Source organism: Pseudophryne corroboree, chromosome 1 (genome assembly GCF_028390025.1).
Source record: "Pseudophryne corroboree isolate aPseCor3 chromosome 1, aPseCor3.hap2, whole genome shotgun sequence".
Classification (NCBI taxonomy): Eukaryota; Metazoa; Chordata; class Amphibia; order Anura; family Myobatrachidae; genus Pseudophryne; species Pseudophryne corroboree.
The window spans coordinates 544,707,127-544,730,443 of record NC_086444.1 but is presented as its reverse complement, the minus strand read 5'-3'; the positions used below and the strand labels follow the sequence as shown (position 1 = coordinate 544,730,443).

Below are 23,317 nucleotides of genomic sequence, written 5' to 3'. Positions count from 1 at the left end.
ACGTGTCTTGGATATATACACTATTATCTGAACACATCATATGTGTGTAACTTGCAGAACAAATACAATTGACTTCAAGAAAGAAATTGAAGTAGCTCTTGTGTAGTGTTCAGGATGAAGGAGAATTTCAGTGAGTGTTAAGTGAAATTCTGACCAAAACATAAAAAGCCTTGTAAGAATGAATACGTAATCATGCATGGTTCACTACACTGTTGTAGAAGGGGCTTGTGCTCTATTACAAAATTAAGCTCTGTACATCTACCTCAGGCATATTTTAGTTAAAGCAATTAGACCACCATTAATGATATTCCATTTACAAATTAATTCCATGACTATTTGGTAAATGATGAGCAATTAGTGTTTTAGATGAATTCATTAATCGTATATATGTGATCTTCTTTAGTTCAGACTACTGTTTTTCGACTCTTTTGTGTGTGCAGATGAAATTACTGTATGACACTTTATCTACTTCTTGCTTATCGTTGATTATTATACAGTAGGGATTAGCATAAATAATTACTAATACCCTAGGACATGACAGTTGTTTGCCATTATATACAGTAGATAATATATTTACTGTATGTTACTTTTTAACATATATTATTATTGTTGTTACTACTACAGTCAAACACAAGTTGTGAACAATGAATATGGGTATGGGGCCTATTATCAAATAATATTTGCTGAATATTACCCAAAATCAGCTGTTTACAGGGGATATCCCACAAATATTACATATCCCCCAAATGTATGATAGAGGGACTGCAATAGCCAGAACTTTGTGGGCCACATAGCAACATTTTGAAGGGGCCCCTGTCCCACATCTCTGTAGCGGTTATTCATTTATGCCCCATAAAAATGCCCTAGTTAATTTTCTGTACCATATTAGTGCCCTGGATAAATACAAAATGGCACATGTGTGTGCAACCTGCCTAGTTCATATTATTGGCCTGAGTCTGTGTTGGACACAGCCATGTCCATTTTTGCATCTTTTGGCATATTCCAATACAAAGTCCTTTCCTGGTATACATCCATGTGTATGAATATACAAGGACTGTGATTGCCACTTTGAGCATCTATAGATGCTGTAATACCACTTGTTGTAGCTTTAGGTACTACCATGAGTCACACCAGGAACACTTGCACCAGCCCTATGGTACAGTAGGCAAAATCTTGAACTCGTGCATGGAAAGCAGTGACCAGGGTAGAGAGGCACCGGTCATTGGTCGACCATAAGGGGTGGGAGGGAGTATGAAGGGAGAGGAGGTTGGAGATGTAGGGAGCAGTGGAATTAGAGATGGCCTTGTATGTGAGGGTGAGGAGTTTGAAGAGGATTCTGTAGGGGAGTGGGAGCCATTTTTCATATTTTCCATCTGAGCATGGCTTCCAATGTGAGCCAAGAAGCATCTATGTACACAAACACTTAAGAAACACCCCTATAACATGCCCATAAGGTGGACTGTCTCTGTGTTTAGCCACCACCCAGGAATGCCAAGCACATTTCTAATACATTTTTGGTACAGTCCATCTCAGTTGCACCTCTGCCTCTGTGTACACACAGTAGAATGCACTGTACAGGCTTTTAGGGGCTTTCGAGCACAAGCAGTAGCTCAACTCTCAATGCAATAAACATTGGCATTATGGGGGTAATTCAGACCTGATTGTTGGGCAGCAATTTTTGCAGCCCTGCGATCGGATAGTCGCCGCCTACAGTGGGAGTGTATTTTAGCTGTGCAAACGTGTGAATGCATGTGTACCAGAGCTGCACAAACTGATTTTGTACAGTCTCTGAAGGAGAATTTCAGTGAGTGTTAAGTGAAATTCTGACCAAAACATAAAAAGCCTTGTAAGAATGAATACGTAATCATGCATGGTTCACTACACTGTTGTAGAAGGGGCTTGTGCTCTATTACAAAATTAAGCTCTGTACATCTACCTCAGGCATATTTTAGTTAAAGCAATTAGACCACCATTAATTATATTCCATTTACAAATTAATTCCATGACTATTTGGTAAATGATGAGCAATTAGTGTTTTAGATGAATTCATTAATCGTATATATGTGATCTTCTTTAGTTCAGACTACTGTTTTTCGACTCTTTTGTGTGTGCAGATGAAATTACTGTATGACACTTTATCTACTTCTTGCTTATCGTTGATTATTATACAGTAGGGATTAGCATAAATAATTACTAATACCCTAGGACATGACAGTTGTTTGCCATTATATACAGTAGATAATATAATTACTGTATGTTACTTTTTAACATATATTATTATTGTTGTTACTACTACATTCAAACACAAGTTGTGAACAATGAATATGGGTATGGGGCCTATTATCAAATAATATTTGCTGAATATTACCCAAAATCAGCTGTTTACAGGGGATATCCCACAAATATTACATATCCCCCAAATGTATGATAGAGGGACTGCAATAGCCAGAACTTTGTGGGCCCCATAGCAACATTTTGAAGGGGCCCCTGTCCCACATCTCTGTAGCGGTTATTCATTTATGCCCCATAAAAATGCCCTAGTTAATTTTCTGTACCATATTAGTGCCCTGGATAAATACAAAATGGCACATGTGTGTGCAACCTGCCTAGTTCATATTATTGGCCTGAGTCTGTGTTGGACACAGCCATGTCCATTTTTGCATCTTTTGGCATATTCCAATACAAAGTCCTTTCCTGGTATACATCCATGTGTATGAATATACAAGGACTGTGATTGCCACTTTGAGCATCTATAGATGCTGTAATACCACTTGTTGTAGCTTTAGGTACTACCATGAGTCACACCAGGAACACTTGCACCAGCCCTATGGTACAGTAGGCAAAATCTTGAACTCGTGCATGGAAAGCAGTGACCAGGGTAGAGAGGCACCGGTCATTGGCCGACCATAAGGGGTGGGAGGGAGTATGAAGGGAGAGGAGGTTGGAGATGTAGGGAGCAGTGGAATTAGAGATGGCCTTGTATGTGAGGGTGAGGAGTTTGAAGAGGATTCTGTAGGGGAGTGGGAGCCATTTTTCATATTTTCCATCTGAGCATGGCTTCCAATGTGAGCCAAGAAGCATCTATGTACACAAACACTTAAGAAACACCCCTATAACATGCCCATAAGGTGGACTGTCTCTGTGTTTAGCCACCACCCAGGAATGCTAAGCACATTTCTAATACATTTTTGGTACAGTCCATCTCAGTTGCACCTCTGCCTCTGTGTACACACAGTAGAATGCACTGTACAGGCTTTTAGGGGCTTTCGAGCACAAGCAGTAGCTCAACTCTCAATGCAATAAACATTGGTATTATGGGGGTAATTCAGACCTGATTGTTGGGCAGCAATTTTTGCAGCCCTGCGATCGGATAGTCGCCGCCTACAGTGGGAGTGTATTTTAGCTGTGCAAACGTGTGAATGCATGTGTACCAGAGCTGCACAAACTGATTTTGTACAGTCTCTGCGCAGCCCAGGACTTACTCAGCCGTTGCGATCACATCAGCCTCTCCGGGACTGGAACTGACGTCAGGAACCCTCCCTGCAAATGCCTGGATCGCCTGCATTTTCCAAACACTACCAGAAAACGGTCAGTTGCCACCCACAAATGCCCTCTTCCTGTCAATCCCCGTTGCTGCGGTCCTTTGCGCCTGCACTTTGCGGTGCATATGCATGCGCAGTTCATATCTGATCGCAGGCTGTAAGAAAACTCAGCCTAGCGATCAGGTTTGAATTGGCCCCTATGTGCGACTTGGAATGAGGCCCTATGTCACATTATAGGGCCACCAGTATATATTATGCCACACAGTATCCCCAGTTCACGTTATACCACACAGTGTCCCTGGCCATAATTTGCCACATTACAATGCCCTCTTTTTATATTATGCCACACTATATTGGGCAACATTACAGTGCCCCAGTTTGTATTATACCTCAATACAATGAGAAGGTAAAATCCAGATAATTGGTATGCAACTATATAACCTAGGTCCAGGACCCCTAAGACTCATAGAAATGGCACGTCCTGCACCCACTATATTGTAGTAATGCCTATGGCAGCAGACCTCTTCTGTAAGATTAACCAATCTCCAGATGGCATTACCCTTGTAGCTAATAGGTTACTCATTAAAAAAAATGTACACAGTGAGAGGCTCAAGTTCCCTCTCCATTGTCCCCTAATTATTACTATTATTATTACATTTTATTTATAAGGTTCTACAAGTGTTTCGCAGCACCATACAAAGGACAGCACAGGAAAACAAAACTTAACATTACAGTAAATAAATAAATAAATAAATAACAAAAATAGAGTACAGGTAACAAAGAGCACCACAATTCTCAAAACATAATACAGTTTAGATGTAAATAGTGAGTGAGTGATCAGCGTTCTACTAGGAGATGGTGGCCATGGATAGAGAGGAGCCTTTACCAGCAGGAGAAAAAGTGGGTAAAGATGGTCGCTGAGTAGGAGATGGCTGTGAGTGAAATGTGTCAAGAAGAGGGTTTTGACAAAAAGAGGAAAGAGGGCCCTGCTCTGAGGAGCTAGCAATCTAGTAGGAAGGCAACAGACAGATGATATGAGGTGCAAGCAAGTGGGAGGTAGCCTGATGGCAGTATGTAAGCAAAGCAGAGATGGTCAAGGAATGAAGCAGGGGGATGGAGGAGCAGCCTCAGGACTAGGTTATGCACCAGAAGGGTATGCTTTGATGGGTTTGGTGGGTTTTCAGTGCTCGTTTGAAGCTTTGCAAGGTTTGAGAGAGTCTAACGGAGTGGGGGAGCGCGTTCCACTAAAGGGGTGCAGTACAGGCAAAATCTTGAACTCGTGCATGGAAAGCAGTGACCAGGGTAGAGAGGCACCGGTCATTGGCCGACCATAAGGGGTGGGAGGGAGTATGAAGGGAGAGGAGGTTGGAGATGTAGGGAGCAGTGGAATTAGAGATGGCCTTGTATGTGAGGGTGAGGAGTTTGAAGAGGATTCTGTAGGGGAGTGGGAGCCAGTGCAGATTTTGTTGAAGCGGAGTGGCAGATATGGAGCTGCGGGAGAGGAAGATAAGCCTAGCTGTGGTGTTGAGGACAGATTGGAGGGGAGCAAGGTGAGAGCAAGTGATGCTAGTGACACATAATCTCTCTGATGGACACATATGCGTAGCGTGCACTGCTACTCTGCAGATGGGCTCTTTTCCTGGCAAGAGACTCAAAGAAAATGAAGTAGACTTCTGACTCCGTGCACACTAGATTGGAGTGCAGCTACACAATACACAGGTGTGTGTATCCACAGGTCACACAAGGAAACAGTAATAGCAAAAAAAGATGTGCATTAACAGTAGCACTCTCCAAACACCATATTTAAAAACTAACCACCATAGTGAAACAAAGACATGAGCAATTAAAATGATTCACTATGGATATATACAGGTGATCTCTGCCTTCCCTTAGTTTGAATCGGGACAGGCAATTCCACCTGCTCCTCTCTTTAGGTCACAAACCAATTGCAAGTGCTCCAATTGCCAGAATGGAATTCGTCATGGAATGGATATTTTCCTTCTCACTGAACACCTTAGCAGACACTTTAGAAAAGGATGGACATAGTGTAGCAATCCTTAAAATTTACACAATTTATTACATGGATTGCATTTACAAGACATAAAGATAAAACAGCATGTAGAAATTAACTTCACTGGATATATCACCAAGTTTGCATCTCTCCTCCTGGGGAATTCATGGAACACCAGATGGACACGGTGAGTGGAATACCAGGCTCCGGATCCACAACTCCACAATAACCAGCGAGTCTCCCAGAATGGATAGAGAACGTCCAGGAGTAAATGGAAACCGAGCAGCGCTCAACGCATATCAGACAATAAGTCCTTCGTCAGGAGCATACATACGCTTTAGAGGTAAAGAACGGGTCTTCAGGGATAACTGGAATATCCTCAAACAGGATTCTGTTTAAGGTCCACTACCATCTGAGGGCCCAGTTTTTGTGTACAGAAGAGCACCATCCTAAAAGAACCAACTAGTGAGGAGTAGTGTGGAAACTGATCTTAGACAGAGCATAAGAACAAAGGGTTTCCACCGTTGCGATGATTGCCTTATGTGTAAGATGGTCAAATCACCAATACGAAAAATAGCTGAATTTATGGTTAACGGTAAGTCCTTTCCCATCAGGGAATTTGTCACATGCCACACCAAGAATGTGGTTTATATTCTGGAGTGTGCATGTGGTCTATTTTATGTTGGAAGGACAGGGAGATGTGTTAAGGTGAGGTGGGCCGAACACATTTATAACATAAGGAAGGGCCTAGAGACCCACACCGTTTCATCGCACTTTAAAAGGGTTCATGACTCAAGGGAATGTTTTATAAAATCTTTTTGTGGAATCCAAATGGTCCTCCCAAAATGGAGAACAAGAGACCTAGAGAGGAGATTAGCAAGGGCAGAGATGCAATGGATTCACCGTTTGTGTACTCTGGTGCCCAGGGGACTTAACGGTGAAATCGAATTGAAATGCTTCTTGGAATAATCCTCCTCCACCTGTCTTCATATTTTTCCTCTTTCATACTGCACCATTTTTAAATTTCCGTGGTAATCACCCATGTTTTATTTGTTATTTAGCATATTTTTATGGTAACTATTAATTTCTCTTTTTTGATGGTACCATTTATACTGGGGACTATGGGACTTGTGGACTTGTGGGTATGGACTACAAGGATTGCCCTATGAGGGTACTATGAGCCCGGATGCCCATGGAACACAAAGTATGTGTAGTGGAACGCGATACAGAGGAGGATCGTCTTTTGGAATGCATATGACCCGCAGACAGAGCTTCTGCTTCCGTCCCGGTGACCAAAGCGGAAGTGAAGTTACTGGAGATTGCCGGTTAGCGGTAATAGAATCCAGCTGTGTATAGGGTGCCTGAGGGTATAAGTACTTTTTGCCGAGCGAGCGTATGTATGCTCCTGACGAAGGACTTATTGTCCGATACGCGTTGAGCGCTGCTCAGTTTCCGTTTACTCCTGGACGTTCTCTATCCATTCTGGGGGACTCGCTGATTATTGTGGATCTGTGGATCCGGAGCCCGGTATTCCACTCACCGTGTCCATCTGGTGTTCCATGAATTCCCCAGGAGGAGAGATGCAAACTTGGTGATATATCCAGTGGAGTTAATTTCTACATGCTGTTTTATCTTTATGTCTTGTAAGTGCAATCTATGTAATAAATTGTGTCAATTTTAAGGATTGCTACACTATGTCCATCCTTTTCTAAAGTGTCTCCAAAGGTGTTCAGTGAGAAGGAAAATATCCATTCCATGATGAATTCCATTCTGGCAATTGGAGCACTTGCAATTGGTTTGTGACCTAAAGAGAGGAGCAGCTGGCAAGAGACTTTTAGTAAATGTATGAGATAATATACATTTTCACTTGCAAATGTATGTGTGTCTTAGCGGCATATCTTGTTATAATCATGATGTGCGCCTGAAAATTTAGATTCTTTATTATGTCAAATCACAGCAATAAGGAATCTTTATCCACTGGGAATTATTATAGGACCGTCATCGGGACATGGGCTTTGATTGTAGCCCATCCTGGCAATTAGTAACAAACATTGATTGTTCAGCCAGTCACTTTATTTCCAGGTTCAGACCCTGGCACAGTTACTGCACATAGGTGGTCATCATACTGTGCATGTGCAAGCCAGCATTACCAGGGAAATTTTCTCCATTGTTGCCCTCCCACCACAATGGCTGATACCATTAAAAGATGTAACTATTAGGGTCTAGTGCCAGAAAGTTATCTATGAAGGCTACTTTTGTAAATGAAAACAGGGGAAATACTGCCGATAACTCTAATATCTGCTGTGGTCACCCCTTCATGCAGGTGTAGTATGAGTGGCTGGCAGCCGAGATCCTGGGGGGCCAGCATACCAGCGCCGGGATTCCGACCGCCGGCGTACCGACAGCTGGGCGAGCGCTAATGAGCCCCTTGTGGGTTTGCTGCACTAACCACGCTGTGGGCATGTTGGTGCACCACACTATTTAGTTTCCCTCCATGGGGGTCGTGGACCCCTAAGAAGGAGAATATGTGTCGGCATGCCGGCGGCCGGGATCCCAGCGCCGGTATGCTGGTCGACCACCCCTTCATACAACCTAGAGGTACTTATGTCCTTATTTATCAAAGAGTGATAAATTTCACTGTGAGTGACAAATTGCACCAGCCAATAAGCTCCTAACTTCCATGTCACATGCTGAGTTTGAAAAATGACAGTTAGGAGCGGATTGGCTTGTGCAATTTATCATTCACAGTGAAATTTATCACTCAATGATAAATGAGGGCATTAATACAGTTTTTGTGCCCCCTCCAAAAAAAGGCTGTTTTCTCGGTATTTCCTGCAAAATTCTTTTGATAAATATGATGCTTACATTTTTTTACAGGAGTGACACAATTAGAGTTATTAATTGTTGAAGAACAAGGTAAAAATGTCTCCTATTACAGTCAGTTCTGTTCCCATCCACAGAGGACGAGTTTATCTATACACAAAGCTGCTGGCATTGGAGTGCACTGATGTGCCTCTTTATCAGGCATACGTACAACTCATGCTTCAGAAAAATAATATATAAACTCTGTCTAATCTGACAAGTCCAGAGTTGTAAGATGTAATTCATGTGTCAGATATTTGTACTAGAACACATTATAAGTGTGTATTGGCTACAAACAAATTCGACACATCTAGCAGCACCCCTTCGTCTGCCAGAAAAAAGCACTTTATACAGTACTGCAGGTTTAAGAATAAGCTCTGCTGTCGCGTGTATGAGGGAAGAAAAACAAATCTCTCTACCTTTAGTTAAATAAATGTGATTTGGTCAGATCTACCTTACTGGATTTCGGATACCATGCAGTATTCTTCATAAAGCAAAGATAGTTATGCCTAACAATTAACCCAGAAAAGCTATAATTTAGCTTATACAGTGCTGTATATCACACATGTGCAGGGCTGACATCAGAAATTGTAGGGCCCGGGACTGACAAAAGAGACAGGGCCCCTCATCCCTCAAAATAAGATTCTGCCACACCATTCCACACCTGTGTGATGTCATATTCTGTTATATTACGTATAGGTGGAGTGTTGCGGGCCTACAGGAACGGTTCACAGAGAGCCGATGCGCAGCTGAAGTCTTGTTTTAAAAAGTCTTCATTCTGCTGCTCTACAGATATTGCTATTAGGAGCCAGTGGTGGGCCCCCCTCTCTGTAAGGGCCCGGGACACTAGTCTCCACAGTCCCCCCTAATGGCTTCCCTGCACATGTGCCTATGCTGCTGGATGCCCCTGGCCTCGAACGTTCATAACTAAGAACCTCCCTCATCTCTTTATTTGTTTTGACTAGGTGAGACTCATGAAAATAAAATATGGAAGAAAACCAAAGCACATTGCCATGCTTATATATAGAATACCTATATATCCAGAGACTTGCTGGGTATTTGCACTAGGCTAAATGTTATGGGTTGTTATAATAATAAAAATAATAATAATAATAATAATAATAATATTATTAATAATAATAATAATAATAATAATAATAATAAATTAGGTTACCACTACAAATAATGTTTATTTATCTAAGATTATATTTAAAAAAACAGTTGTTTTAAATCCCAAGAACATTAAATCCCATAAACTTCTTTTAGAATCTCTTATTTTGTTAGATTAACATTTTTCTAGTAAGTAATTTGTTAATAACATTAGCTCAAGTAATTCATCTAAGGAACTGCAGTGTAAGATTTAAAAAAAATTCTCCCATATACCTGCAATCAGAATAATTATTCTTTATCTTTTTATTGTGATACAGTAGCTACAGATATATTTGTTATAACTTTCAGATACATTTGTGAGCTATTATTGCACCTATTATGGAGATGGATCGAGCACAATTTTACATAGTATTTTTATTGCAGCAATGTATATAAAGCAGCTTTAGCTGCTTTATTTAACTCACTCTCATTATTAATTCACACAGTTTAGGTCAATGGAAGAGTTTATCCATTGGGTACAATGAAGCATAATTCATCTCTCTCTCTCTCTCTCTCTCTCTCTCTCTCTCTCCCTCTACATTATATATACATACATATACAGGTTATGTTCTGCTCTGTATACACATTGTCAAACTCAATATACAGGTGTTTTTATATCAAATTTATCTGTACATTCCCATGGTGTGTACTAGTCATGTCTTTATTTGCAAAATAAAGATGCCAGACCAGGGGTGTTTCAAGAGAGGAGGGGGGTAATGTGCAGATTGTGTGGGCCACCTCCTCTCTGCAGTCCCATAGACTCTGTGCATGTGCAGGTCTCTGAAAACATGGCACCCACCATGTTTCGGGAGATAAATCTATACTGCTCATGCATGGCTCATTCGGAAAATGGCCATCACACAATTTTAAGGGTAATTTCTTCTACACCAGCAGCACCGATGTGGGACTACGGAGAGGTAAGTGATTAAACATGGGTGTGGTGTGCGTGGTGTGGACCCAGGGGCAGAATACCATCCAGAATATGCAGCATGTCTTCTTGCTGCACTTGCAACGCTTCAGGCCCGGTGGTGACAGAGTTATATTCCCCATTGGATGGTGGCGTGGACCAGAGTAGGGATTTCGGGCTGCGTTTGTTATTCCGCCTGTTCTTATTTCACCAGGTGTTGGGATTGATTCTAGTGTCGGTATCCTGACTGCCAGGATACCTACGCTGTATGTATATATATATATATATATATATATATATATATATATATATATCTCTCTATATATATATATATATATATATATATATATATATACAGTATATATATATATATATTATACAGATAGAGCCACGATCATCTTGGCTTCTCTGCTGCACCTAGACACACCATGATTTATTAGCATAAGCCCTTCATCTGTTGTTCTCAGCTACAATACAATACAGAGAGAACAATACATCAGGGGTTAAATCATGACAGCAGGGATTAAGTCTGCCTGCCCTGGCTCAGGTAATCTTATTAAAGGCCAAGATGAAGATGGCTCCATCTTTATATACATATATATATATATATATATACATATATACACACACACACACATACACACTAGAGATGTGCGGCGGACACTTTTTGGGTTTTGGTTTTGGATCCCTGCTCGTGTTTTGGATTTGGATTGGTTTTGCCAAAACCACCCTTCCGGGTTTTGGTTTTGGATCTGGATGATTTAAAAAAAACAAAACCATAAAAACAGCTAAAATCACAGAATTTGGGGGTACTTTTGATCCTATGGTATTATTAACCTCAATAACATTAATTTCCAGTCATTTCTGGTCTATTCTGAACACCTCACACCTCACAATATTGTTTTTAGGCCAAAAGGTTGCACTGAGGTAGCTGGATGACTAAGCTAAGTGACACAAGTGGGCGGCACAAACACCTAGCCCATCTAGGAGTGGCACTGCAGTGTCAGACAGGATGGCAGTTTTAAAAAATAGGCCCCAAAGAGCACATAATGCAAAGAAGAAAAAGAGGTGCAATGAGGTACCTGGATGACTAAGCTAAGTGACCCAAGTGGGTGGCACAAACACCTGGCCCATCTAGGAGTGGCAATGTAGTTTCAGACACCCTAGAATAATTACAGCATACAAGACAGGGCTAGTGTACATTGATTTTCACTGCACCCTAGAATAATTACAGCATACAAGACAGGGCCAGTGTACATTTATTTTCACTGCACCCTAGAATTATTACAGCATACAAGACAGGGCCAGTGTACATTGATTTCCACTGCACCCCTAAATTTTTATAGCATACAGGGTCAGCAGCACCCTAATATTTTACTGCATACAGGTACAGTGTGATTTTAATTTTTAACAACTGCACGTCTGAATTTTTATAGAATACAGGGCCAATGTAATGTTATTTGAACAGCAACATCCCTATATTTTACAGCATACAGCAGTGTGCTTTAAATTTTGAACAACTGCACCCCTGATTTTTTACAACATTCAGCACCAGTGTGATATTATATGAACAGCAGCACCCATATATTTTACAGCATACAGCAGTGTGCTTTTAATTTTTAACAACTGCACTCCTGAATTTTTATAGCATACAGGGCCAGTGTAATGTTATTTGAATAGCAACACCCCTATATTTTACAGCATACAGCAGTGTGGTTTTAAATTTTAACAACTGCACCCCTGAATTTTTACAACATACAGGGCCAGCAGCACCCCTATATTTTCCAGCATACAGGGGGACAGTGCCTCTTCACCCTGTACAACACAGTGACAGCCAGGACAGCAACACCCATGTACAGCTGCAGCACATGAAACACCAGTGACAGCTAGGACAGCACCCTACACCACAGTGCCTGCAGCAGCACCTCTACAGAGCACACACTAACCCCACTCGATGACACCACCCACAGAGAGAGACAGAGGTCTATCTCCCTCACTCACCAAGTTTGGGGTGAAAATGGTGGTGATGCGAGCAGGATGATGATGCTTTGCCTCGTTCTGGTTTCTGAGTCTGGTGGGATGTCCCGAGCCGGACTCAGAGCATGAAGTTCGGGGGGGGGTCGGTTCTCAGGGAACCAAACCCGCTCATCTCTAATACATATGAAAATAATAGCGATAAACAGCACCAACTAGTGCTGGGGCAAATGCAGGATTTACTGGAGGGGGGGTTCCGTAGGGGTATGAGGAAGGGGCATAAGACTCGAAACGTCGACATTGTAGACACCTGAACAAAACTTTTGAACTGTGTCCCTGTGAGTGCCATGCCGTTTTGCAGGACTGTATTTTATCTTGCACTTTGGCACCAGGACCAGTTATTCCAGTGAGCAAGGAGTGCTGGCAGGTTTGATATATATATATATATATAGCAAACAAATCAGGGCACTCGTGGTGTATAACTCCAAAAGAACAACTCTGTAAGCAGAAAGACTTGCAACGTTTCGGGCTTTAATTGCCCGTCGTCAGGCAATTAAAGCCCGAAACGTTGCAAGTCTTTCTGCTTACAGAGTTGTTCTTTTGGAGTTATACACCACGAGTGCCCTGATTTGTTTGCTGTTTAAATTCCCTTTTGCGTGCACCGTGGGAGTTGGTGTAAGTTTAGAGTGCCAGCCAATCGCAACACATATATATATATATATAAAATGTATGTCTAAAAATATATATCTGTTTTGTATATGTGTCTCTCTCACACACACGTATACATAACACACACATAACACACACGCAAAACAAACCACACACATAGTGTACACTGTCCCCCACAGTAATTACAACACTGTCCCCCATAGTAATGCCACACACTATGAACACATAGTAATGCCACACACTGTGCCCACATAGTAATTCCACACATTTTAACCACCCCATAGTAATGATACACTCTGTGCCCACAAAGTAATTCTACACGTTGTAACCCCCATTGTAATACCACACACTCTGCCCACATAGTAATGCCAAACATTGTAACCCCCCTCCCCCCCATAGTAATGCCACACACTATGCTCACATAGCAATTTCACACATTGTAAACACATACACACAACAGTCATACCAAAACTGGCCCACCACTGCAATAAAAAAAAAAAAACACTAGCACCAACCTCTATATTCATCTCAAGTTTCCCTCTCAGTATCACAGCAGTGAGGAGCAGCTAGGAGCATTCCCTCCAGGGCAGGCATCAGAGCGGAGCACAACAAACAAAGCAGGACAGGGCAGGCGAGCTGGCAGGTGACATAGCGTGTGTGACCGCATCACCATACAGTAGGTCACGGGGCCGGGCAGCAGACGAGCACTGACGCTGCAGTGCCTAAGCCCATTTGGGAGGTATGCATCTCAGGTGGGCGGCGGCACATCTGACAGCACTGCTCTATGCAGAGGGTTCTGCTAACAAGAGCTCCCTGCAGCAGCTGTGAACACGTACGTGGTCGTGTACGCGATTGTGATGTGTAGTGAGACGGATACACAGCTGTCTCCGTCTCTGAAAATTTTTTGGCTGATCAGGGGGGGTTCTGGGTACTCAGAACCCCCCCCTGCGTGCGCCAGTGTAGTGTAGTATATCGGTGAAATATTCAATGTTGTCCAAAAAAAAAATCCCTTGTATATTGGCAAAAAAAAAATCTCTTTTTATATAAATCCTCAAGTGTATTCTCATAACTGGTGGACTCAATGGACTCTAGGTTCATATGGTCTCATGAATACCAGCAATATGCAGAGTGGAAAAAAAATCATCATAAGGTGTATTTCATTTAAAACTATTTATTACACAAGTATAGAAACACACATATCTAATATCAAGTAACTGAGCTGATCTGAGCATCTGAGGTAGTACAGCAGTAAGACAGGAACCATCCAACAGAAGGTCAGCCTCAACGCATTTCGTCCATGTATTCTATTTAGGACTTCATCAGGACTTCACCTTCATTAGAACACACAGCAAGTCCTCCACTTGAATTGTACTGATACATTTGACACTTCTCTAAGTTCACTGGACCATCCCATTACTGTAATTTCTGACTCCAGCAACAATTATAATCTACTACTATGACACAGCTCTGTATATTTCACCAATCTGAATTTGTGTTACTGATTACATCAGATGGATTAAAAACACCAGGTACCAAAATCTCCAGTTTCAAGATGAATATTCTTCTGTTTCAACAACCTTTTTCTTTATAATCTTTACAAGTAAAGTCATTTTTAAGTTTTTGTTTGGAAGTGTATTCATTTTATGCTATGCTTTTAAGTTAGAAATGTATTTAGAAGATAGTTTACATTCACAGACATTCATAAAATACATGTTTAATACACACTGAATAAACGCTGTAATTGTACAATTAAAATATTGAAAGACATAAGTTTGCTGGCACTGAGTGAGCCATTAATAGAGGCTGCACTGCATGTCAGCAATTCTGTATCTAAACTACAAAGAACACATGGCTGCTGCTGACTGTTATCTATTAGGCCAATTATTTTTCAAATGCTCAGATTTGTGCACAACATATAATCTGTAACAATAACAGTGGAGGTATAAGCATGCCTATTAGGCTGTAACATAATCATTTCATTGAATGACTTTGGTTAATGTATTTATATGCAAAAGTCAATAATTTAATGTTTAAGGATAACCATCTCTGGTAATCTTTACTGTAATTTATAATATTTTCATTCATGTTCCTACTCATAAGTCTTCAGTCTGTTAAAGGTTTTGCTTTTGCCAACTTTATTTCTAGCTATAACTATAACTATACAAATATTTCTGACTAATGATTGGAGAATTCTGTGCAATATTCTGCTCATTCTGTTTTCATTTACCAAATTCCTTAGTATCCCAAGTAGAATTTATTCTGAAGTTTTCCATGTATTTCAGTAGCTTTTTCTTTTATTCAGCCCAGAGTATCCAGCTCTGCCAAGAATTATTTAACACTGTCTTTACCCCCATTCCAAGAAATAATTAATGAGGTGTTACAGGGGATGGTGGAGGTAGCTAAAGCTTAGACTGGGTCATGGCATGTTCTTGTAAATGTGACAGAGGTAGAGCTGGAGCTATGGGTATAAATAGAAGTTAGGGGGCCCACAGATCCTTGAGTCCTGGGCTCGTCTCTCACAATTTAAAGGCTACAGTTACTTAATGTCTGAGAGAGAGCTCATGGTACTCTTCTTGTACAGGGCTACAAAGCAGTGCACTTTTCCAGTCTTCCTGTCATGTTTAGCCGCTCTGGCTTCACCTACTGGAACGATACACCAGAGGTGGTGCGGACCCTATAGTAACCATAGCAACCCCCTGAACCCACGGCAGCTATGCCCTTGCATGGACCTTTAATGCAGTTTTCTGTTCTGTAGATGCAGTAATTGCTCTGTGTAACAGCTCATAAAAATGATTTTATCTGCAAATCTTCAACTGCAAAGTATGTAACTGCTGTCTGACTAAAGTGGCCACATGTGTGTGGTTCTGTGTCAGGGAATCTAGATTTAGATCATCATGTCCCCACTGTAAAAAGAGGGGGATGATTCTTATCCACACAATTCATTTAAACTCAGGGAGGTACTGTATAAGTGTCAGATCTGGGTATCCTCATGTTGGATATAGTCTTGGGTCCCTATAAATGATAATTATGATTGTGTCATACACACAGATATGTAAACCTATAAAATGCCACTAAAAGTGATTGTACCCTTTGCTAAGAAATCAACAGTTTACAGATAAACCAGACATTCCCAACCTTGGTCCTCCAGGCACACTAATAGTCCATATTTTAGTGATATCCCTGCTTGAGCACAGGTGGTTTAATTAGTACCTCAGATATTTTAATTCAACCATCTGTGCTGAAGCCTGTGTATCACTAAAACCTGCACTGTAAGAGTGCCTTGAGTACTGAGGTTGTGAATAATAGACAGTCAATAGGTTGATACCAGATGGTCGAAAGTTAATAGGTTGACAGAGGCAAAAAGTTTTACATGCAAATGGTTGACACAGAAAAGGCTGACACGCTTTTTGTTATTTTAACACTAATCTTAACCCTAAATCTAACTGTCCACATAGTGACTAACAATAACCCTCCCCTGGTGCCTAACCCTAAACCCCCCTAACCCTAACCTACCCCCAAGTGCCTACCCCTGACCTAGCCACAAATGCCTAACCCTAACCCTAAAAATAATGAAAAAATAATATGTCAGCCTTTATGTGTTGACCATTTGCATATCGCTCTTTTGACCCTATTGACCTACAATATATCCATGTTAACCATTAAAATGACAACCTTTTAACTCTGTCCACTTATTGACTGTCGACCAGCTGGTGTTGACCTTTTGACTGTTTATGTATTTACAGTTCATCTTCCATCTGGATACCTTATTATGAAAATCCATGTATCGACCTTTATGTGTGGACCCCATAAACTTTTCAACCAAAGTCTATGTTGACCATTTCACTGTCTACCTTTAGACCCTTTTACCAGGAAGGTTGATGATTCCGCACCAGTATTGCACAATTACATGTGTTTATCAGGACCAGTATACATTTGTACGGAGATAATCTCTTATTATTATCTGGTGGTGCACCCAGAGTCAGGAAAGGGCTAGAGCAAACGAAGAGTGAAGAAGACTCTTTTTTGGGTGCACTCTTATTAAGTATGTATTTATGAAATTTGTTAAAACATACAATTTTTATTATATTTAATTAAAATATTGTCCGTATCCACTCATATTGCATTTGTAGGAGGAACAAGTCAAAAAATGGGGTTATGTCCTGGTTTGATCTATCCCAATATAGACTGGCATGGGGGTGTAGATATATTAACCATACACCTGTTCTCATGCCATACCAGTACAAGCTGTGCTTGTTTTAATGGGACCAAAATAGGTCATGCAAAAATATGTATCAGTTACACCGGGATTATGTGTACCAAATAAACTATCTCGTCTAGTCTTAGCCACTTAAGCCCTCAATGGGTACTTGATAGGATAGAACTGAAAAGATTAGGTTCTATTGAGTCTCGCCTAAGAAGATGATGGTTAAGGAGACCAAAAATTGGTGATATACCGATGTTCTTGCCTGAATAGAATCAAGAAAATTGTATGAGATGGGAAGGAAGAAGTAGTGGTGATACTGCTGTTGGTATTCGAGTTTTGATTTGGAACAACCTCAGATTACTACACTGGGTATTCTTTGAGGGTCACCCCTCAAATACTGACCCAGCCCATCACCGTTTTGCTTCCAAGATCAGACGAGATTGGGCTCTAGCGGTGAGGTATGGTAGTAACCTATGAATGAGGAGTTCCACTCACCAATGAGAGTGCACCTATTTAATAGATTTAAGGAAGAAGTGTGGATCTGCTGTCCTGTTAGACCTGGGATTGCTCCCAGGAATCATGGATGAGAGTCCACGAAAATAGAAAAGGTATTGAATTCTTTATAAGAAATAAGAAAGTAACATAGTGCATAGATTCAGGCAATTTATAGACAAAATGTGCATGTAAAATTGCAGATAAGTTTGCACATCAGTATTATCTATGGTATATATTCACACTGAAAACCCAGCAAAAATGCCCTTTTCTGGGTGAGGATTTCATCCAAAACACTTTCATTTAAATATATAGGTAATATATCCAAGGGTGCTATCAAGTGAGGTCTCAGATACAATGTATCAAATATTGTCTGACGAGCAAAAAGAATAATATTATATCAGGTATAACATGTATGTATCAAGACTAGGGCTATCATCTTATATGCTATCAATTAGTTATAATAACTGATAAAAATAAAAATTATTATATTAGTATGAAAGGTGATACCAATTACTGCCCAGGTCCCTGGGTCAGTCAAGGGTGAGGATAATAAAGATATTCTCCCGTGTGAGAACCTTTTTGCATGCCTGGTTCAGAATCCTTCTTGCATATTGTAGGAATCAAGGTCCTTACTGCATATTGGATAGGAATTAGGTAGGAAAACGCGTTTCACCCGTGTCCACGGGCTTGCTCACTTCCATTGCTGCTATCCTGGCGTGATGCAGGGTTTAAAAGCCCTGGTATTAATTAGTCAGCCAATGGCTGTGATTTCCTAATTGCAGGTTCAGCTCCTGCTGTGTTTAGGCGGAAGCTGTATGTATGTAGGGTTGCTTGGCAACCCTGGAAGCATCAGCCTATTCGGGGTGAGGGGGAGGTCCCAGGTCCCGGCCGGAAGGAGAGATGACCAATCGTAGGCTCACGCCAGGTATGTGTATGCGGTTGCTAGGCAACCTGACATACACGGACTTAGCGAGGGTGACTGATTCTCATTAGCCTCGGCTTTCCGGACACAGGAGAAGTCTGTTGTGCCTGGCTCGTGAGGTATGTGTATGCGGTTGCTAGGCAACCTGACATACACGGACTTAGCGCGGGTGACTGATTCTAAATAGCCTCGGCTTTCCGGACGCAGGAGAAGTCTGTTGTGCCTGGCTCGTGAGTGTCGAGCATGACACAGGGTTCTAGTGGAGAATGCATCTCTCGATCAAATCGGCAGAGGCCGCATTTGTATATGTGGTTGCCTAGCAACCTAACAGTGTCTGGCGGAGATCTCCGATCCTGGACGGCAAGAGAAGCGGTACACATTCTGCTAACCTAGCTCTATGAGTATGGTTTGCTGAGCAACCAAATGGGTTTTAAGGCTTGCTGGAGACAAGGAGGGTGGAGGGGCGGTCTCGTTTTCGGGAAGGTTAAAAATTAATTAAGAATTATTAATGAGGGATGCTCTGGTTATGGAGCTAGATTATTGCTTAGTCATTGATCATCGGAATAAGCAATTATGTTACTGCCATATACTTATAATTATATATCTCGGTTAGAGAAGTGATTTAGTGTTGGATAGCAGTAGCGAGGTCCCATGGGTAAGTAGAAGGAAGTAAGGAATAGGGAGAGGGGATGAATAGTGCAATCTAAAAATCAAATTAAAATTGTGAAACTATTAATTCTGAATTCTAAACTTTATTTGAATAAAAATTATTTTCTTTATGTACATTAAATTAAGACCACCATAGTGTTTTTATTGTTGAGGTGTTGTGCCAGGTTTGCCAAATATATGACAGCATTGTGCGGGGGGAAGGGGGGGGGGGGTTGGGGGGGGGGGGAATGGGAGGGGAAAGTGCCCGAGTGTAAAACCATATTGTTGTGTACCATGTGGGTGAAGTAGGGAGGGGAGTGTGGGGTATGGTGATTAGTAGTGAGTAAGGGGAAGTGTTGGGAAAGTTAATTAATAATAATGTGGGGAAAGGGGGGATTGGGGGGATTGCTAGTGTTAGGTTTGGAAAGTAGGTGTATGGTGGGGTATTAGTTTGTGTGTGAGATAGAGAGATATATGGGGTGATTGGGTGAATAAAAATATATATTTGATAAATAAGTGAGATGTTAAAAATATGATGCTGATTATATACCATTTATATAAATATAAATATAAAATTAAAAGTGAGAGTGCCTATTGAGAAAGGGTTGCTTAACTTGGGTGAATGCCAGGATAGGTAAGAAATAATTTTATACAATTTTATTATTATGCAATTGGTAGTAATGGTTAAACTATTCTTGTTGTTATAGTTATTTTTCAGAGGAAGGCACTATAATTAATGCTTTCATTCAGTCCTTGAGGTTTGTATGTGTTTAATTTGAAAATCCATTCTGTTTCCCGTTTGAGCAGTTCTTTCGTCATATCACCTCCTCTTATTCCCAGTTGAATTTTATCCAGACCAAACACTTTAAATTCTTTTGAGAAGTCCGTGTGATGGGAGTGAAAGTGTCGTGCCACCGGAGTCAGTTTTTTCATCCTGGTCAGATCTGTATTGACATTTCGACAATTTCCTGCATGTTCCAATATGCGTTCTTTCAGTTTTCTTGTCGTCATCCCGACGTATTTTAAATTGCAGTTGCACTCTATACAATATATGACTCCTTGAGTGCTGCAGTTAAAGAAATGTTTGATCTGAATGGGATCTCCAAAACGGTCAATCACAGAGGTAGTCTTCGATATGAGGGAACAAGCCTTGCAATGTCCGCAGGGGAAGGAGCCCGTTGGTGTATTTGATTTGACCTTTGGTTTCTGAAAGTGACTCCTGACTAGGAGATCTTTGATGTTCTTTGCTCTCCTCCAACTCATCTGAATACTGTTGTCTATGAAGGGTGCTAGGTCACTGTCTAATTTCAGAATGGGGAGATGTTTTTCTATTGCCTTTTTAATTAGCCTCCATTCCGGACAGAAAGTCCCAATGAATCTGATCTTCTCATCCTTCTCCTGAGGTGTTGTCAATTTGGTTTGAAAGATCAGAGAATCTCTGGATATTTTGGTTACTCCGGTACATGCCTTCTTCAATGAGCGCTTACTGTAGCCTCTTTCTAGTAATCGCTTTGTCAATTCCCGGCTTTTAACTTTGAAAACCTCTTCCTCAGAGCAATTGCGTCTGAGTCTTAAGAATTCTCCCTTGGGAATATTTTCCACCGTTGGTGGGAAATGTGCGCTCGTTTGGAATAATAGAGTATTGGTTGCGGTTTCTTTTCTGTACAATTCAGTTGCCAGATATCCTTTGGGGGATTTGTATATGTGGACATCCAGGAAGGCTATCCGATCTTGGCTGATGGTATGCGTTAATTTCAAGTTCAGATTGTTTGTGTTGAGAATTTGAATAAATTCCAGAAGTAACTCAGATTCTCCATCCCAGATGACAAATATGTCGTCTATGTATCGCAGCCATAGGATGATGTGTACTGTGTATTTGTCATTGTTATCTGTAAACACAGACATCTTTTCCCACCACCCAAGAAAGAGGTTCGCATACGTTGGTGCACATGCTGCCCCCATAGCGGTACCCCTAATTTGGAGGTAAAATTGTTCTTGAAACGTAAAATAGTTCTTCTGTAATACAAAGGCTAATAGGGAATATAGGAGATCATTAAAGGTACTTTTCTCTCCTCCATCCAAGAAGTACTTGGTGGCCCTTAAACCTGCCTGGTGGTCGATGCTGGTGTATAGCGCTTCGACATCCAGAGTCACAAGGTGGAAGCTATCCTCAAAAGGGATATTGTGAATTTTGCGCAGAAGATCCGATGTGTCCTTCAAATATGAAGGTAGTTGAAGAACATAATCCCGGAGGTGTAAGTCTAGAAAGCGACTTGGCTGCTCCAAGAGACCGCCATTGCCAGACATGATGGGTCTGCCCGGTGGTTTTTTTAGATCTTTATGTATCTTGGGGAGAAGATAGAAGGTCGGTGTTTTTGGATTCTGTACGGCCAGGTATTTGTGTTCTTGTTTGGTGATCGTTCCCGTGGTTAGAGCTTCTTCTATTAATCCAGTGTATTCCTTCAAGAATCGTGATGTGGGGTTGCTCAGTAGTCGTTGGTAGCAGGTGGTTTGTTTTAACTGACGAAGTGCTTCTGTGACATACATCTTGCTCGGCCAAAGGACTATGTTCCCTCCTTTGTCTGAGGGTTTTATTATTACCTCCTTCCATTCCTGTATTTCTTTTAATGCTGCTTTTTCTCCTGCATCCAAATTTGGTGGAAAGAAATGAAGTCTATTGCGATTTTTCTTTTGAATTGTGTCAAATTCTCGGGATACCATATCCATAAAGACTCTAATTTCTGGGCTATTATTGTCGGGGGGAAAGAAAGTCGATTTTCCTTTGCATATAGGACGACGTTTACTAGTCGTTTCCAGCCCGGATTCCAGTTGAAGTTCTTCTAGAATTTCAATCATGCCCAAATCTTCCGTGTCCCAGATGGGATCATTGTCGGCCAGAGCTTGTGTAGGATCTTGTTTCTTGAAGAATTTCTTTAGGAGTAATTTTCTCCCATACATTCTCAGATCTTTCTCCCACAGGAATCTATTAAACGGTTTGGATGGTGAAAAAGATAATCCCTTGCTTAGGACCTTAGTTTGTTCTGGGGTGAGTATTCTCTCAGATAGGTTTATGATCTTTAGATGATGCATGGTGGATTGATTTATCGAGCCTTCCTCTGTCGCTCCGGATACCTCGAGGACCGTGGGGTGTCCCAATTGTTGTTCCTTCCTCTGTCTCTTCTTTCTCCCCCTCCGTATTGGCCTCCTGGTCTGGTTCTTCCTCTTGTTTTCTGGCCCCGACCTAAAAAATAAGGTGAGTCCTCTCTATCCTCTGGGATATAGTGGGTACGTGGGGCGTCCGTCACTTCGTTTGCTGAATCTTCGCTATTGGATGATTCGAACTCGGAGAAAGTGTAATCCTCTTTTGGTTTTCTCTCTCTGTGCTTCGGGGGCTGTGTGTTCCAACGAAATTGATTGCCCTGAGAAAAATCCCGTTTGTCCCTTTGTAGTTTGTTCCGCTTGCGTTCTATGATGTTTCTCTCATAAATCTCCAGGTCTCTCTTGTGTTTTTCAAACGTAGATTGGAACGAGAGATCCTTTTCCCACTTTTCCAGACTTTTTCCGACCTCCTCTATTTCTTTTTCTACCTGATCCAGGATCAGGGTGTCGTGTTTGATGAGTATATGTATCAATTCACTGGAACATTTGAGAAGGGTGTTTTCCCATTCCTCCTTCAGATTGTCTGTGGCTAAGGGAAAAGAGGGAAAGATCCTGGGTCTGAGGCCTCTGGGTACGATTTTATGTTTATTATAATTCTCGAGAGTGGTAATGTCCCAAGTAAGTCGTATTCTCCTTTGTAGTGTTTTCTGGAGTTTGGTTAATGGGCCCCTCCAATCGATAGTCGAGCTTTCTGGATCTCCAATTTCAGAAAAGAGATCTCCAAAACCCTCAGTATTTCTACGTCTGGTAAGTTCAGTTTTTAGGGAAAATGAGG

General features: G+C 41.3%; 1 protein-coding gene, 1 long non-coding RNA gene and 1 pseudogene across 8 annotated transcripts in view; 1 reads left to right on the top strand and 2 right to left on the bottom strand.

The window, feature by feature from the left end:
• The window catches only part of LINGO2 (leucine rich repeat and Ig domain containing 2), a 2,057,065-nt gene that overhangs the window by 991,757 nt on the left and 1,041,991 nt on the right, over positions 1 to 23,317 (bottom strand). The window lies entirely within an intron of this gene.
• The window catches only part of LOC134898384 (uncharacterized), a 356,145-nt gene that overhangs the window by 309,917 nt on the left and 22,911 nt on the right, over positions 1 to 23,317 (top strand). The window lies entirely within an intron of this gene.
• Positions 17,673 to 17,790, bottom strand: LOC134945654 (5S ribosomal RNA; annotated as a pseudogene).